We start from the raw sequence: 14,286 nt of genomic DNA on the forward strand, positions 1-14,286 counted from the left end.
ATGCTTATTCTAAGCATCACCTGTCTCAAGTTTGTGTAAACATACCACCATTTGTTCTCTGTATTTTCAATAAAACAACCAGCCAATGCTGTGCAATGGAGAGAATAGGGTGGGACATCCTGGTCTAGAGGGGAGGAGAGAGAAGCAAGTGGGAGGAGTGGGAGAGCAGAGTCAGGAGGAGAAGACTTGGAACCAGGAGGAGAGATGAATGGGACCTAAGATATGACTAAAAGCAAGGATAATGGTTAAAATCTGAATGGTAGGACACTATGCAGGCTTGGAGGTTTAGGATGGAGTAATCATTGCCCAGCATTGTGCTCTAGGTTAACTAAATACATCCTAGTCTGTGTGGTGATTTTGGTATGAAGCCTGTTTCAAAATAACTGCTGTTTAACTGAAAGATAAATAATAAATATTAATATTCAGCAACACTTCTCCATTGCTGTTGTGAATGTAACCTTGCATAACCACTTTGGAAATCAATCTGGTGCTTCCTCAGAAAATTAGGAATAGTGTTACCTCATGATCCAGCTATACTATAACTAGGCATATACCCAAAAGATGCACCACCATTCAGTAAAGATATTAGCTCAACCATGTTATCAGCTCTATTCATAATAGCCAGAATTTTGAAACAACCTAGATGTCCCTCAATGGAGGAATGGATACAGAAAATGTGGTACATTTACACAATGAAATACTACTCAGCAATTAAAAAGAAGGAAATAATGAAATTTGCAGACAAATGATGGGGACTAGAAAAGATCATCCTGGGTGAGGCAACCTAGAAGCGGAAAGACACAAAGGATAGACACTCATTTTTAAGTGTATATTAGCCATATAATATAGGCTAAACATACTAAAATCCATAGCCCTAAAGAAGCTAACCTACGGAAGATGCTTAATCCTCATTCAGAAGGGAAAACAAGATATACATCGGAAATAAGAGAAGAGAAGGAACAGGACAGAAGCCTTTCACAGAGGATGCCTGAAAGACTCTACCCACCAGGGTATAAAAGCAGATACTGAGACTCACAGCCAAACTTTGAGCAGAGTGCCGGAATCCTTATGGAAGAAGAGGGAGATAGAAAGACCTGGAAGGATCAGGAACTCCACAAGGAGAATAACAGAGCTGAAATAACTAAACCCAGGGGGTATGAAGAGACTGATACTCCAACTAAGGACCATGCATGGAGAGGACCTAGACCCCCTGTTCAAAGGAAGGCCATTGGCAGCTCAGTCTCCAAGTGGGTTCCCTAGTAAGGGGTACAGGGGTTGTTTCTGACATAAACTCAATGGCTGTCTCTTTGATCACCTCCCCCTGAGGGGTGCAGCCCTGCCAGACCACAAAGGAAGATGATGTAGCCAGCCTTGACGAGACCTGATAAGCTAGTGTCAGATAGAAGGGGAGGAGGTCCTCCCCTATCAGGTGACTAGGGAAAGGGCACAGGGGGAAAAGAGGGATGGTGGGTGGGACTGGGAGTAGATAAGGGAGGGGGACTGCAGCGAGGATACAAAGTGAATAAATTGTAATAAATAAATATATAAATAAAATTAAATTACGAAAAAGAAATTTGATGGTTTCTGGAGAGGGACTATTATCCCAATTTAGGGATATGATCAGTACCAGGTTGTCTATGCTCCAGTGCATATAGGCAATATTAACCAAATAGCAGAATATGATAAAAAGAAAAAGAACATGAGGTTTGGAGAAGAATGTGTTCAGGCATCTTGCAGGAAGTTGTGGAGCATATAAAGGTTGGATATTATCATAGCACAGTGTATACATGTATAAAATAAATAGTAATAAGAAAAATGTATTTAAAATAATAATTCTTGTATGTCAAGTTAGTTTAAGTAAAGTGTCCATGTATTGTGACAAGTCAGAATTATTCAACTTTGATTTCAAACTTAACATATCTGGAAAGTTGTTCACACCACAGTGATAGAAATGGTCCATGACAGAAGACATCTGTGGCACCTGTTCAATGTGCAAAAAAGAAACAAAAACAAAAACAAAAACAAACAAAAAAACCCTTCCAGTAGTTCATATTCTTTTATAGACCATAATTTGAGTAATTGCTAGTACACTCCACTCAGGCACGGCCTCTAAGTTATATCCAAAAGTACACAAGCAAATAAATAAAACAAAAACAGTGGTCAGGCTCTATTTTGGCTCTCCCTTAGGAGGAGGCACTGAGCAGGCTGTGCTGATATATAGGATCCAATAAAAATAAATGATATCCAATCATTGCACTATGTGGCCACATATGAGAACTTCTTGGTATAGGTTATAACTTACACTAATACAACCTACAGCAGTATAAGAAGACTCCTGGAAACAGTTTTAAGGTGAGACTGAATGGTAGAAATCAGGTGATGACAAAAAAGAATAAGCTGGAGAGGAAGATGAGGGGTTGATACAGTGGAAGTGGAAGCTCATGTTGAAGAATTTGAATGAATTACACTAACAGACTACTTCGCTGTTTTTCTCTTCCAGTGGGACCTGCTGTGTGGATCTCAGGCACTGAGATTAGTGGCTAAATTTATATTCTTTATTGGCGTTTTGGCAGGACATTTCCTAGCTGGCCCCTTATTAGACAAGTGAGTGACTCTTCTTTACAACTTCCTCTACATGTCAATGTTTTCAACAGCTACACGTCATGCCCCTTAGGGTGTCTATTGCTGTAGAGGCAACCATAGCAACTGTTATAAAGGAACACATTTAATTGGGACTGGCTTACAGTTCAGATGTTTAGTTCATTATCATTATAACAGGAAGGATTGCAGCTCCCAGTGCTGGAGAGAACATCCGGATCCATAGGCAAGAGCCAGAAAGAGCCTTTAGGACTGGCTCAAGGTTTGGAAACCTCAAAGCCAACCACCCAGTGACACACTTTCTCCAACAAGGCAAGTCCTACTCCAAGAAAGGCAAATCCAATAATGCCACTCTCTATAGGATTATGGGGGCCATTTTTATGAAACCAACACATTCCACTCTCTGTTTCCCAAAGGCTTGTAGTCATATCATAATAAAAAGGTATTTAGCCTAACTCAAAAGTCTCAATAGTTTATCACCGTATCAGCACTGTTTAAAAATCCAAAGTTCAACGTTTCTGCTGAGACTCATCCAATATCTTAACTGTAATCCCTTGTAAAATAAAAATGAAAAAGCAGATCACATACTTCCAACATATAATGTCACAGCATATATATTACCATTCTAACAGGGGGGAAAGAGAGCACAGAGTGGTAAATACTGGACTGTAGTAAGACCAAAAAAACAATCAAACCAAACCAAACCAAACCAAACCAAACCAAACCAAACCAAACCAAAAAACAACAACAAACAGCTGGGCAAACTCCAAACTTTGCATCTCCATGTTTGATGTTAAAGGGCTTTTCAGATCTCCAATTCCTTTCAGCTTTGTTGACTGTAACACACTTCTTTTTCTTGGGCTAGTTCACTCTGTTAGCAGATTTCTTTGGCAGGTACCCTACAATTCTGGCATCTCTAACCTCTTGGGGTCTCTAAGGCAATCTAGGCTTCACCTTCAAAGCTTCATACAAAGGCCACTCTAGGCCTCCATGCAGGGACACCCTTAATGTATGTCTGGGCTCAGAAGCTTTCTTTACTTGTGGAGGGGGATTCCATAACCTCTTTCTTTTATCCTTGACTCTAAAGCCAGAACCACGTAGCCAAACCTACTAAGTTCTGCTGCTTGCTGGGACTGAAACATGCCCCCCCCCAATTTAAATTTTCACCACATTTCTGGTTTCCATGGTCTCCTTCCCTGCCTAAATTTGGATGTCCTGGAACTTGTGGTGTAAAAATACAGTGGTCTAAAACTCAAAGCTCTGCCTGCCACTGCCTCTCAAGCACTAAAATAAAAAGTTTTCCACCACATCTGTTCTTAAGCTTTTCTTTAATTTCTTTTCACAGGTTGGAAGCTTATCTGGGTGGTGTCTTTCCCTAAGGTCATTATACCTTTTATTTTATTTAGGATCAGGTTTTTCTTTGAACGTTTTCCTGGTGCTCCTTTTCCTCCAAACTATATATTTTGTATTTTTTTTTTCTTGCTCAGCTTGCCCCTTTTCAGTATAGATCTGCATAAGACTGGCCACTAGAAACCAAACAACACAGTCAATACTAGGCTGTCTGGAAGTCTCCTCTGCCATAACTCTTCAATTTAGCCTCAGACAGAGGCTAAATTTGGAGAAGGGCATAAAGCAGCCACATTCTTCATCAAAATGTCACTAGAATGATCTCCAGGCCACGTACAAATATTTTCTCCTTTGAAATCTTTGAGTGGGCTTCACACAATTCGAATCACAATCAACACCTCTGTCTTCCATGCTTCTACTAGTATGGGTCCCCTAAGCCATTAAGCATCCCACTGCTTTTCTAATCCAAAGTCCTGGAGTCCACATTACAGCAACAAGAAGCATGGCCAGGTCTGTCACAGAAACACTCCACTCCTGGTACCAACTTCTGTTTTAGTTAGAGTTTCTATTGATGGGAAGAGACACAACAACTAAGGCAACTCTTATAGAAAAAAGTATTTAATTGGAGCTGGCTTATCGTTTAGAGGTTTAGTCCATTATCATAACGGCGAGTTGCATGGCAGCGTGCAGGTAGGCCTAGTGCTAGATACGCAGCTGAGAGTTCTACATCTGGATCCACAGGCAGTCTCAAGACAGAGCCATTGGGCCTGGTTTAAACCTCTAAAATCTCAAAGCCCATCCTCAAGTGACACACTTCCCTAACAAGGCCACATCTACTCCCAGCAGGCCAGACCTCCTAATAGTGCCACTGCCTATGGTCTTATTGGGGCCATTTTCATTCCAACTACCCCATCATATATTCATAAGTAATCATTGAAGATTATGTTTCTCTAAGCCTGCCTTTGACTCTAAAGATTACTAAACACAGATATTTTAGTTTGATTTAATTTTTTTTGTGTTGTTTTGACACAGAACTAACATCTTATTAGACATAAGAGAAGTTCAAAAGGGGTTACAGACAGATGGCAGAACATGGTTTAGAAAGATAAGAAGGTTTAAACAAGGGCATGAGACAAAACGCTGCCTGTTATTTTTAACAACTGCATTGTTTCCCAGATGGGGTCTTTGTCTTTTCCTTGGATTTGGGAGGAAGTTAGTCTTCAGAGGTGCTTTACTCCTAATGGCCATCACTGGGACCTGGGCAGCTTGGGCTCCCACCTTCCCCATCTACTGCTTACTTAGCTTTCTGTCAGGGATTTGTGTCCTGCCCACAGCCTCATATTGTGTTTTGCTTGGAAAGTCATATCTTTTGATGGACATTTTCCAAGTTTTTGTTTGATGTAGATGTCCTTCATAATCTTGTTAGAAGTCAGGATTCATTTTTTCTTCTTCTCAGTGATAGAATGGACAAGCCCTAAATTCCAACCCTTAGTGACAACACTGATCTCATGTGCTCACAGTTTTGGAAACATGGCAATGGCAGGTCTGACATTTGCTTTTTGAAACTGGTGACATCTCCAGCTGGCAATGTCTATGCCAATATTTTTCTTCCTTATATCCATAACGTATGAGCTTTCTTTCCTCCTCTATGGTTTGAAATCCTGGGGTGACCATGTCCGTGGAATCAGGATATAAGAAATACATTTGTCACAATCCCTGTAAATTAATATGTGTGTCATTCTGTCATGTCTGGAAAACAGTGTTTTATTGGTATCATTACTCCTCTGGGTGACATAATTAGTAAACAAAATTTACTCAGAAATTTTTAAATTAAAGAAGATAAATGATAAATAAAATTTCCCTATAGCCTAACAAGAAATTTGGCAGTTGTGTGGGGAAATGCTCCCACATTCTATGACTATCACCAGATGGTCTCAACACAATGCTCACATAATGACACTAAGATTTACATTTATATACGAATGCTTAGCCCTTAGCTTAGGCTTGTTCCCAACTAGCTCGTATAACTTAAATTAACCTATTTATACTAATGTATGTTCGGCAACATGCTTGTTACCTTTTGTCATTCACAGCACTTTGTTTCTTCCTCTAAGTCTGGCTGGCGAATCCTTTGTGCCTGATTCTTTTCCAGCATTACTATCTCTGCCTATCCTCCCCTGCCGTTCTATAGGCCATTCAGGTCTTTATTAAACAAATCAGGAGGTGATAGAGAAGAATATTTACAAAACGTTGAGAAAGGTGATGCTTCAGAAAAATAACAATAAGAAAGTCCATCCCGCACTGCACTCTCTGCCGGAACAGAAGTCAGCGTTTTAATAATGTAAAGACAACCTTTAGACAATGGACAAGATTATCCTAACATATGACCTCTATTAAAGTTTTTAACCATGTGAGGGTGACAAACTAAGGTGGCCCCATGTCTGCATTCTAGAAGTGGAGGTAGACTGCATGGCTGTATCATTTCCTCTTTTCCTAGGCAATGTACCTCATAATACAAGATTATACATTTTGTTATAGCTGAATGCCTGATAGGTATTAGATTAAAAAACAAGTATTCAAGAATAAATTTAGAAGAGAAAATGACCCCTTGAGAATTTATGTCCACTTCTTTTTGGGCAGGTGGCCATCAGAGTCAGCTCGGTGGCTGATTGTGACTAACAAACCGCAGAAGGGCTTAAAGGAATGTAGAAAAGTTGCACACATAAATGGAATGAAGAACTCTGGAGACGTCCTAACCATAGAGGTGAGCATGATGCCAACCTGTTATGAAACAAAATATACAGTCTTGACATGATTTAGTGCTCAAGATACAATATGATCACATTAAATCACTGCATACAGTTCTCTCATTCAAAGAGAATGTTGCAAAAATCCTTCTTGGTGATGTCTTTCACATTTGAATATTTAATAAGTATGTATGAGTAATACATAATGAATTAGTTTAAAAATTTTACACCTGCATAAACTATATTGTTTCAATTATACCCCTTCATTACATTACTACTCTTATTGATTCTCATAGTCTTCCCATTTCTACTTTCTAGCCAGTCCCCTAGTCTCTAATTTTGTATCTTCTTTTTTGTGACCTAATATGTTCAATTAAGGTCACTTACACAAACATGTTAAGAATTTATTCACAGGAACACAGACAACTTACATATGGGCACACTACTGAAGAAAATGTCATATCCTCAGAAGGTAGTATGGCTTTATGAGCCTGAAAAGTAACAATGGTTAACTTCTTACAGATTGTCAAACAGATGGGGCTCATGAATTTTCTCAATATATCATCTACTCTCAAAGATGGCATAAGCTTGAGTAGGTCTTTTGCAGATAATCACGAATGCTGAAAGTTCAAGAGTGCAATGTCTATAGCACTTTTGTCACCATTTCATCTGGACCTGACAGTCCATCCTTCCCCTTTTTCCATGATATATCTGTACCCTTGAAAGGGGTGAAAGAGACTTCTCACTTAGAGATGATCATTGAATAGTCACTTAGTCTCATTACTTTGACCAGTTGTGATTCTTCAGTGACTTCCATTCACTAAATACAAACCTTCTTTTATTAGACTTACAGGAACACTAACCTATGGCCATGAACAAAAATATTTGAAGGCTACTTAATTCCTTTGGTCTTCAGAAGATTCTATTATGAGCTCTGGATGCCAGACATCATGGACCAGCAGTATTTAATGTTTTCCTTGCTGGGTTGCATAGATCTAGTCATTTGCTGTATATCCCATTCTTCCCTTTAGAAATTGGAACTTATTTTTTTCTGTTCTGCTGAATACTGGAAGTGCATCACCTAGTTTATTATATAATAGCTTGAGTTATGAAAATAAAGGCATGGTGTGTATATTTTATTTATTCTCAAACTACAGTAGTTTTGACAAGGCACTGAAAACAAAAAAAACCTCCCTTGAATTTCTGATAATTTTTGTTTGGGCTTTCAAATGATATTGCGTTTGTGTTGCCCTATAGCCTCATTTTCAATGAGAACATGGAGATAAGTGTTGGAAGGTTATGGCTTAAAGGTGATGTACTTGGGTGACACATTGATAAGAAGTAGAGTTATGATGGTTAATATTGACTGTCAGTTCACCAGGATCGAGAATCACCTAGGAGACAACCTCCAGGAACGTCTGTGAGGGATTACTTAGTTCAGTTTAGTTTCTGTCCCTTCCTCTGTGGAATTATCTTGATTATATTAACTGAGGAGGGAACATCCACCCTAAGGGGAGAATTTCCAGACCTGGGCTTGAGTCTTAGAGTACATAGACAGAAACCTAGCTCACCTTAGGTACTCATCACCCTCTGTTCTTCACCATGTCATAGCCTAAATGCTGTGCAGTCTTCAAATTTCCTCTGACAAATAAATTACATTAACTATTTGACTTTAATCTCACTCAAATCATCAGAACATGCTCAGAATGCTGTCAGAATTTCTTGTTGTTCCTCAAAAGGGAAAGATGAATAAATTTCCTTCTCCCTGATTCCCAATGAAGTAGTCTTTTTCATCTGAAATCTCATGGAGAAGGCCTTCACTGTTTAGATTTGTGTCAGCATTTCAGCATACTAAATTTCCACAAGGACCGTTCTCTCTATCCTGACTCTAGGAACTCCCCTAAAATCCACTACCAAACCACAATGCATTGCCTACAATGACATGGTTAGCTTTATCAGAACATCTACAGCTCTGTAGCACCAATTTTGATGGCTACTTTTGCACTGCTGTGAGCAAGATTTATGACACAAACAATAAAATGGAATAAAAAGAAGTTTGGCTCATGGATTCTCAACATTAAGTTAATAATAGTGAACAGCCATGGCAATACCGGGGTAAGAATTGGTGTTAGAAGCTCTGACATCATGGTGGAGCAAGGAGAATAGCCATAACCAAAGGCTAGCAATCATTTTCAAATGTACACCCCTGTGAGCTATCAACAAAGGAAAGCTTTACTTTCTAAGAGATCCCCAGTCTCTGAAACATACCAACAATCAGAAAATCAACATCTTAACAGCATGCTATGTATTTGTTTAAATAGCAGGAGTCCAATATATATAACTTGAAATAAATTAATTTTTTCCACCAGTGGAAGCATTTTCTAATTATCAGATACTGGTTAAAAGAAGGATGAGACCAAAACAAGTAAGAAAAGGAAAACATAAACACAGTCCGGCATGCTTATGTGCATATCAGAGAACCATAATAAATTATCCTATCGTTTAAGATCATTCTGCTATGACTGGAAATTTGTACAAGAATCTCAGTAACTCTTTACTTGCCATCAATGTTCTGTAGCCACCTACTGTTTAAAACGTCATCTCTAGAAATTATATGTTTTGATTGCAGCGATGCATCCAGACACTGCAAACATCTGATCTAGGTATTACAGCAGGCTCCAGAGTATGCCCAAGGACCTCAGGAATGATGCTGAAGCCACACAGCGAAGCAGCAACTGCCTTCATTCAGACACAGCAGCTTCATGCAGCCACGGTTGACTCTTTCCTGGAACACATGTGCCGCCTGGACATTGACTCTGTGCCCATCATGGCCCATAACACTGGCATCATTTGAACCATTGGTCTTGCTTTCTGATCTGTGGCAATGCTGAAGGAGATGATTAAGTCTGGAATGAATTTCTAAATTTCTCACATGGAACTCATGAGTACCATGCAAAAACCATCATGAACTTTGGGAAATCACAGAGAGCTTTGCATCTGATCCCATCTTCTCCTGGCCTGTTGCAGTGTCTCTGGACACAAAGGGACCTGAGATTCAGACTGGACTCATCAAGAGCAGCGGCAGAAGTGGGCCTGAAAAGGGACCCCACTCTGAAGATCAACTTGGGCAATGCCTGCATGGAAACTGTGATGAGAACATCCTGTGGCTGGACTATAACCTCTACAAGGCGGTGGAGGTGGGCAGCAAATCTATGTGAATGATGGCTCATTTCACTGCAGGTGAAGGAAAAAGGTGCTGACTTCCTGGTGATGTGGAGAATGGTGGCTCTTTGAAGCAAGAAGGGGGTGAACCTCCATGAAGCTGATGTGGACTTTTGTGCCTAGTCAGAAAAGGATGTCCAGGATATGAAGTTTGGAGTGGAGCAGGATGTAGACATGGTGTTTGCATCTTTTATCCTTAAGACAACCGATATGCATGAGGTTAGAAAGGTCCTGGGAGAGAGGGGCAAGAATAACAAGATCATCAGCAAAGTCGTGAACCATGAAGGTGTCCACAGGTTTGATGAGAATTTGGAAGCCAGTGTTGGGATCATGGTGGCTCGTGGTGACCAATGCACTGAGATTCCTGCAGAGAAGGTCTTCTTGGCTCAGAAGATGATGACTGGAAGATGTAACTTAGCTGGGAAGCCTGTCATCTGAGCCACACAGATGCTGGGGAGCACGATCAAGAAACTGTGTCCCACCCGTGCTGAGAGCAGTGATGTAGCCAGCGCAGTCCTGCATGTAGCAGAGTGCATCATGCAGTTGGGAGAAACAGCCAAAGGGGAATACCCCCTGGAGGCTCTTCGCATGCAGCACCTGGTTGCTCATGAGGCAGAGGCTGCTATCTACCACTTGCAGTTATTCGAGGAACTCTGCCGTCTGGCTTCCATTACCAGCGACCCCACAGAAGGGCCATGGAGGCCTCCTTCAAGTGTTGCAGTGGACCATTATCATGCTCATCAAATGGCCAAGCACTGCCCTGGTGCTCCCATAATTGCTGTGACATGCAATTCCCAGACAGCTCGCCAGGCCCATCTGTACCGTGGTATCTTCCCTGTGCTGTGTAAGGTTGCAGTGCACTATGCCTGGGCTGAGGATATTGACCTTCATGTAAAGACCATGAATGTTGGCAAGGCCAAAGGCTTCTTCAAGAAGGGAGATGTGGTCACTGTGCTGACTGGCTGGTGCCCTAGCTCTGGCTTCACCAACATCATGCATGTACTGCCTGTGCCTTGATGGCCCTCTGGAGCCCCTCTTCTAGTCCCTGTCCCCTCTCCCATCTCTTTCATTAGGCTAGCAATGCGTGTAGTGCTCACTCTGGGCCACGGTGTGGCGCTGGTGAGCTGGGACATCTGGGAAAATTCATGCCTCTGAAACCTGGGATAGAGCCCAGCTGTCGATCAAATGGCCCTATCTGAGTCAGGGGTGAAGGAGGAATGCTGGACCAGAAACCCTCTGAGTTTATCACAAAAGGGCAGTAACACCTCTGTGTACGTTGCTCTTGTAGAAAGTTGCCCAGAGAACTTCCAGACCTGGAGTCAGGAGACAGCAAGAGTAGGGGCTTGAAGATATGGGCTCCAGAGTTCCAGAGTAGATAATCTTTGGCCCTGGCTCTCATTTGCTTTCCCAACAGCTTTAGCCTTCCCCCTCCTTGTGCACTCCATTCCGCTGTCACTGCAGATACTCCACTTTCCACCTTCTATTCTGCAGCATCTCCAGGCCTGTTGCTATAGTGCCTACTTGAATGTCAATAAACAGCAGCTGAAGAAAAAAAAAAAAGAAAAAGAAAAAAAAAAAAAGAAAAAGAAAAAAAAAAAAAAGAAAAAGAAAAAAAAAGGAAGAAATAGCATGTTTCCTTTAAATCTTTGACTCACACTTCACACTTTAATTATGCCTGCTATAGGTTTCTTGATGTCTATATTTTTCACGAGATAGAACTAATATTTTGTGATCTGGTATTCTGTAAGTACCCATTATGCACTAAAATGATCATCGTTTTGTGATAACCAAACAGTTGACTGATGCTATTGCTAAAGGTTGTGCACTATGCCTGGGCTGAGGATGCTGACCCTCATGTAAAGATCACGAATGTTGGCAAGGTTAAAGGCTTCTTCAAGAAGGGAGATGTGGTCACTGTGCTGACTGGCTGGTGCCCTAGCTCTGGCTTCACCAACATCATGCATGTACTGCCTGTGTGTTGATGGCCTTCTGGAGCCATCAAGAGAACCACCATGAAAGAAGAGTTGGAGGCAAAACCTTCAAACAAAACCTCTTCATGAGTTGTTCTGCACACCCAGCTTATGAAAGTGTGTGTTTCTCCTGTCCCTTATGAGGTAGGCTTCACGGGGCATTCTACATTTGTTTGTTTCCATTTCAAAGGAAATAAAATTTCAAATGTAAAATTACACAAGTATATATATCTCAATGAATATATTCATGTGCAAAGTTATAACATAACTTCTACCTGGAGAAAGCCCATTTAGGGCTGCAGAAGGCCCCAGTTAACTTGCAAATGAAAATTACTTTTTTCCCAAGGGAGGATCACTAGAGGAAAAAAAAAAACACTTTAAGGCTGGGCCCCGTTTCCAACATTAGATGGCCAGCACAAAACAATCAGTGGCATCTTTGGAGGTTCTTTGCCTCACAATGTTGTGCCAGGGCATTTAAAAAAATCTTTTAGGTTCTTTGTATATATTATGTGTCAGGTATGAAATGGTTGTGGAAGCAGCTGCTTGACACAGTTCCAGCTGCTGGAGCACCTTCTCCCTGGAGAAAACATCTCAGGATTACCAGTCCACAAACGGTGCTGCCTTTTCCTGTATCTCTGCCTGCTTTGTTTCTTACTGTAATTCCATCTTTTTCCTCTAATTCAACCCTAGTTAATGCAACTGGTAAGATTTCTAGGTGGATTGGGAGATAAAAAAAAATGGCTCAGAAACAACCACTATGGAGGAAACATTCCTCCTGGCTGTAAAGGCAGTGAACCCTGAATTATCTGAAAAAGAAATTGAATTTATAGAGGCCTTTTGAACTAATTGTTCCCTGAAAATCTTTAGTCAGCTCATGAATATCAAATGATATCAGGAATTGTTTGAGTTTCCACACTAAGCTCCCAGATTGCTGCAGTCAGAAAGGAATTACACCTTAGAGAAATTACTGGACTCTTCCTAAACTCCCTTTCCTTGGGCTAGGACAGGGAGATTACAGGAACTTTGAATAGTTTGTGAGGAAGGGGCTGGAGACCCTCTGGATGATCACTCCTATTATGAAAGATGTTTAGAAAGAGCTCAGATAGAACTTGCTCGGCTACAAACAGCAACTGAGAATTGAGAATAATCTAGTTTGTTTAGCACCTCTTACGCCACTCATTGTAACCACAAAATTTTGCCCAGATGACCTATGATGTAGAAGTTTGTCTGAGAAAAGCACTGAGTTAGTGATTAAATATGCTTGCTTGCTTGCAATGTAATCACTGTACCGTGTATGCAAAATAGAGCTTGCTATATTCTGTTTTGCAAATTCTTGGGTACAATCACTGTGCCATGTATGTAAAGTAGAGCTTGCTATATTCTGTTTATTTTCATCTGTGGGGGTTTGGGGAAAAGCCAATATTTTGGGGAAAAACAAAAAGGTTTTGATCATGTAGAAAAAAATATAAAAGAAAATGATTTAACAATAAAAGACTGGAATTGACTTTCTGCTCAAAGCAGAGAAGAGAGCAGAAAAAGAGAACATGAGCAGACACTAGAGAGCCTGCCTTCCTGAGAATAGTCTCTTTTTTGTTTTTTTTATATCCACATTTTAAAATATTATTTATTTATTTATTTATTTATTACAGTTTATTTATTTCGTATCACAGCTGTGGCCCCCTTCCTCATCTGTTCCCAATTCCATCCTCCCTCCTTCATTTCCTCACATACCCTTCCCTAAGTCCACTGACAGGGGTGGTCCTCCTCCCCTTCCCTCTGACCCTAGCCTATCAGGCCTCATCAGGACTGGCTCTTGAAATGAGTCATCCATCAGCTTGTACCTGCCCCTGTGTGTGAAATGATTTTCTCTCTCACTGACCCATTTCTCCCAATCTTGAGATCCACAATTAGCTGAGGCTGGTTGCTGGCAATTGTTTTTATTGAATTTTATAGAATTCCTTTTTGTGTGAACATGTGTGTAACTGCCTCTATATGTGTTTCTTGTGCTTTCCTCATTGGCTCTTTTTCTTCTGTTTGTTTGCTTTTTTGTCCTATTCTAATTTCGTTTTTATTTAACTTACCTTATTTTATTATTATTCCTTAGATGCCTGTTTGTTTTCTAATGACACAAAGAAAGGTGTTTCTCTGGATAGGAAAGTTTTTATAAGATTACTTTTTAAGATAAATAATAAAATGATCAAAGCAGATACTGAGGCTCATAACCAAACTTTGGGCAGAGTGCAGGGAATCTTAGGAAAGAAGGGAGAGATAGTAAGATCTGGAAAGGAAAGGAGCTCCACAAGGAGAGCAACAGAACCAAAAAAATCTGAGCAAAGGAGTCGTTTGTGAGACTGATACTCCAACAAAGGACCATTCATGGATATAACCTTAGAACCCTTGCT

The 14,286-nt window shown here is 40.6% G+C and overlaps 1 pseudogene; it reads left to right on the forward strand.

The window, feature by feature from the left end:
* Positions 1-9,387: 9,387 nt before the first annotated feature.
* LOC110551612 (pyruvate kinase PKM-like) lies at positions 9,388-10,931 on the forward strand (annotated as a pseudogene).
* The last annotated feature ends 3,355 nt before the right edge of the window (positions 10,932-14,286 follow it).

This window comes from Meriones unguiculatus, chromosome 1, assembly GCF_030254825.1.
Source record: "Meriones unguiculatus strain TT.TT164.6M chromosome 1, Bangor_MerUng_6.1, whole genome shotgun sequence".
In the NCBI taxonomy this organism is placed as follows: Eukaryota; Metazoa; Chordata; class Mammalia; order Rodentia; family Muridae; genus Meriones; species Meriones unguiculatus.